The following is a 4,849-nucleotide window of genomic DNA, read 5'->3' on the forward strand; positions in this document are numbered from 1 at the left end:
CAAGATGCACCACAGGACCTAGATTCACCTTCCTGTCAGAAACAACCAGAACACAAAACACACAGAGCTGGGGTTTTCAAGGTGCTGGATATGAGGCGACAATGAGCTCCGTTGCCCACGAAATGGGAGGTAGACCAGGTGAGGCCACCAAGTTTCCAGGCTGTCCAGCAGCGAGAGGGACCCAGGGGACATCCTGAGCTGAGGGTGTGAGCATCCAGGGAGACGGTAGTGGCTGCAGTGCGCAGGGCGGCCGGGGGGAGGAGGGGGGAACGGAGCCACACAGGTGCCCTGATGAGCTCGCTGGATCCGCAGTTAGAAACCTCCCACAAGGAACACTCAGCCCAGAGGCTTCTCGGGGGTCCTAGCAGACGGGTGTGGAAGGACGGGTGGCAGTAGGTGCTTTCATAATATTGGATGAATTATTCCCAAGCCACTCTGTGAGGCCGGTGTCACCCTAATACAGAATCAGACAAGATACCACAAGAAAAAACATGCCACTATCTTTCATGAACACACATGAAAATTCTTAAAAGGTTTATTAAATTGAATCCAACAATAAGTTAAAAATTCTAATGCACCGTAACCAAGTGGGGTTGAGCCCAAGATCTCAAGGTCGGTTTACATTCAAATTCCCATCGACATAATTCACCATATTATCAGAGTAAAAGACAGACCACAGGATTATCTCAACAGACACAGAAAAAGCACTTGATAAAACCCAACATCCGTTCTGGTAAAAACCGGGCAAACCAAAATAGAAGGGGGCTTCCTCCACTTGGTAAAGGGCATCAACGAAAACCCGCAGCTGATGTTATTCTTACCGGTGAGATCGAACGCTTTCTCACAAGATCAGAAAGAAGACAGGGAGCTTATATAAGGTCCGGAAATAGAGCCACGCACAGACAACAGAGTTCTGACACAAAGGCAAAGGCAGTTCAGCAGAGAAAACAGTCTTTTTAACAAATGGCATAGGAAACTGGCTAGCCATGTCGGGGGAAAGGACATCGTCTGCCCCCGGCCCCTCAGACTAACAGTCACGCTTACAAGGGACGCCAGCGGACGAGAGTCCACATTGTACGTCCACGTGCAAAACCTAAGCTAGAAAACCCTGATGTAAGAAAACACGGAAGAAAATCTTTGCAACTTTGGGTGAGGCAAGGATTTCTTAGCTTCAAAACCGAAAGCATGGTCTGAGAAAGAACAAATCAATAAACCAGATTTCATCAAAATTTAAAACACCTGCTTTTTAAAAGACACGATGAAGAGAATTAAAAGCACAGACGCAGACCGGGGGAAAATACCTGCAATTGATGTGTCCGATGCGAGTCGTATCCCGAATATATAAAGAGCTCTGAAAGCTCAATAATCCGAAACCCACTCCTCTGAAAACAGGAGGATTTGAGAGACAATTCAGCGAGGACGGTGTATAGACAGTAATTCAGAACAGAAAGGGTGCTCACGGCCGCTAGTCATTAGGGAAATTAAGGCCCAGCGAGACTCCGCCACCCACCAACAGAAAGGCTGAAAATACAAGGACTGACAGCATCAGGCGCTGGCGGGGTGTGCAGCGTCCGTGCGCCGCGGGCGGGAATGCAAAGCGGCTCAGGCATCTTTAGAAACAGCTTCTTATAGAGCTGAACACACACCTTCATATGATGCAGCCACGTGACTCTCTGCTTCCACACAGACACGTGCACACGCGTCCACGGCGGTTTTGTTTGTGAAAAGCCCCAACGCCCACTGACAAGGGGGCGAACGCGCTGTGGACACCCTTGCCCGGGACCCCGGTCAGCAGTTACGGGGATGAAACACGGCCTCACACGGCAGCACGGATGCATCTCGCAGTGACGACGCGCCACACACGGATCCCGCCTGCGTAAGAGAAAACGCAAACTAATCCGCGGTGACGGGAAGTGGGTCAGCGGCTGCCTGGAGACGGGGGTCTGTGCAGAGGCGGAGGCCGGGTTTGCGGGCAGTACGGGGAGACCGGGAGACGGGGCGGTCACTGCCGTGGTCGCGGGGACGGCTCGAGGGGCACACACGTCACAGCCTGTCAAGCTGTGCGTAGTTTATCGAATATTAGCTTCATCAGGCTGTTTTTAAAATTCTGAATAATGACATCAATGCGACAGCAGAATAAGGACATCTGAAAAGCCTCTTACCCGTAAAAGCCATGGGAACACTGGCAAAAATGGTCACAATCAGCTTTCCCAGGCTTCTGGAAATCAACCAGACTTGCAATGTGGGACGTTGACCGAGAGAGACTGCGGGGTCTCGGCCAGACCGTGCTCCGTGGTATTTTCACCTGCCCGACGCCCACCGCCCGCCGTCTCCATGGCAGCCTGGCGGCCCCTGGAGGGGACAGAATGGAGCTGGGGCTCCCTCAAAGCCCCTCCCAGGGAAGTGTCCTGACCCGGCCTGTCCGGTGGTTTCCGCGAGACCCCGCTTGTCAGGCTCTTCCTCCGCCGTGACCTGCAGCTCTCCCGGCAGGCACGGCCGTTTCTCCGAGGGAGTTTGTTTAGAGAAAGACACGGGAGGCAGTTCAACACCGCGGCTGCCTGGGGCAGCAGGTGACGCCGGGCACGAGGAGTCCATGGGCGCATCTGAAAGGCTCCCACAGATTCCTAGGACTCCGGAAGGCCGTGCACACGCCTGGGGCTGCGCACGTGCTCCCTGGAGACTGGGGACCCCTGCCCGCTGGCCTCCGTGCCCGCTGCCCGGCTCAGCACTGGCGACACGCTGACACACACCGAGCCCCACGACTGCGGGACGCGCCGGTGCCTAGAATTGCGGAAGATCTCGCTCCGGTCCTTAGCTGACCACCAGGCTAGCTGAACAGACTTCTGCGGCTTGTGACAAAGCACACAGACTTCCCAGAATTCCTTCCTAAGTCACACAGCCACACACACACAGCCACAGAACTGTGGGGGGGGGGGTGATTTCCAGAGCTGCCACATCGTACCGTTGTAGATCTCCAGCTTTAAGACAACAGACACGCAGGCGGCAGAGAGGATGTCGCACACACCGCTCAACAGACTCGCCTCCGGGGCAGCCCGCACACTCACGTCCACGGCCGTAAACCAGCTGTTGTGAGTGTGTGCAGAGAACTGAAGGAAACCCTATCTAAAGAGCGAGAAGAACGTATGAGACCACGTGTCAGCAAACAGGGAAGGCCAGCAAGCAGACAAGTGCGGAGATCCCAGAAAATCCAACCCCTGAGGCAGCACAGGGGGCCGGGGGCCACTGCGTCTGGGGGATGAGGGCATGGGGGAGACGAGGGGAGGGCGGGGAGCACGGGGAGCACAGGAGAGCGGAGCCTCAGACACCCACACACACGCTGGCACAGAGTGAATCCCAGCAAAAGGGGAAGGTGCGAAGTGGACACAGAATATTTGAAAAAATAATGGCCAAAAACTTACAATTTTGATGAACACCATTAACTTACACGTTGTACAAGTTCAACAAACTCCAGGTTGGAAGGACGGGCCGCTTCTCCACCAGGCACACCCTAAGCGACCTGTGGAGAGTGAGACAGAGAGGCCCTGGCAGCCCGAGGGAGAGCGGGCGTGCCGTCGGGAGCCTCGGAGGCCACGTCCACGGGCGTCACTCAGGACTCTGCACTCAGCCTGTCCCTCAGAAATGAGGGTGAAATTAAGACACGTGAACGAAATAAATTTACAACGACTTACAAATACATAAAGTTCTTCAATGTTAACGACAGTAACAAGAATAAACACAACCTGAGCCAGCCTGCCCTCCCAGGAACAGTAAAGGGGGCCTGAAGAGACCCTGGACGGTCACGGGAATCGGCGTGAGGAAGGAGAGGAGGCGAGAGTAACCACAGAGGCGGAATCAAGCCTCTGCACACGTGTGTTTTCATCCATGGCCTCAGCCGGGTGTGAGCCAGGAGTGTGAAGACACGTGCACACAGGCGTGTGCGATGCTCGCTGCGAGGTATTCACACACTCCAAAGGCTTCAAGAGCCCGAGCGCCCGTCGCCTGAAGAGTGGATGGAATATGCTGGAATATTACCCAGCCGGGAAAAGGGGTGGGTAAACCTCAGAAACGTGATGCTGAGTGAAATAAGCCAGACAGAGATCACATTCTCTGTGATTCCATTCAAAGGAAAAGTCTGGAACAGGGAAATCCACAGACTCAGAACAAAGATTCCGGGCTGCTGGGGCTCAGGGGAGGAAGAGGGAAACAAGTGAGTGCTGATGGCTGCAGGCTTTCTGTTTGGGGAAAGGAAAGTTCCGGAACTAGACAGAGGTGATGTCTGCCCTAAAGTGTCCATGTACTAAATGGTGCTGAACTATACTCGAAAATGGTGAATTTCGAGATACGTGAATTAGATCTCAATGTTTAAACATTCTGTAAGAGAGGGTTTCATTCAAAGATGGTAACTATGCTAAAAAGGCTACAGCAACACCAGTCCATGTGGACCACGCTCTGTGGGCCCAGGGGTCGGGGGGACCGCTGTTGGAGACCAATCAGCTGTGCGGCCAGGCCTCAGGGAGGAGCTTCTGAACAGACCTGAACAAAGACCTTCTGGCAACTTCCATGGACATGGTCGCCAGATGCTCTCCTTCAGCCCTCAAGGCAGCCACACTGGAAACCGAGGTCCCGTGTGCCCACCTTCCGGACCGGGACCCACAGCCCAGCAGCACCCACAGCCCAGCGGGACCCCCAGCCCAGCAGCGGGACCCACAGCCCAGGGGGACCCACAGCCCAGGGGGACCCACAGCCCAGGGGGACCTCCAGCCCAGCAGCACCCACAGCCCAGCGGGACCCCCAGCTCAGCAGCGGGACCCAGGTGCGCAGTGGTCACCAGCTGCTGCTGTCAGTTCCA

The 4,849-nt window shown here is 54.9% G+C and overlaps 1 long non-coding RNA gene across 1 annotated transcript; it reads right to left on the reverse strand.

The window, feature by feature from the left end:
* Positions 1–519: 519 nt before the first annotated feature.
* Positions 520–4,318, reverse strand: LOC120248662. The gene is made up of 2 exons (XR_005532647.1): positions 3,446–4,318; positions 520–3,123 (listed from the first exon to the last, which is right to left on the reverse strand). It is a non-coding gene; the product is annotated as an uncharacterized LOC120248662 (long non-coding RNA).
* Between the last annotated feature and the right edge of the window lie 531 nt (positions 4,319–4,849).

This window comes from Hyaena hyaena, unplaced genomic scaffold (genome assembly GCF_003009895.1).
Source record: "Hyaena hyaena isolate Hyena2069 unplaced genomic scaffold, ASM300989v1 scaffold_600, whole genome shotgun sequence".
Taxonomy (NCBI): domain Eukaryota; kingdom Metazoa; phylum Chordata; class Mammalia; order Carnivora; family Hyaenidae; genus Hyaena; species Hyaena hyaena.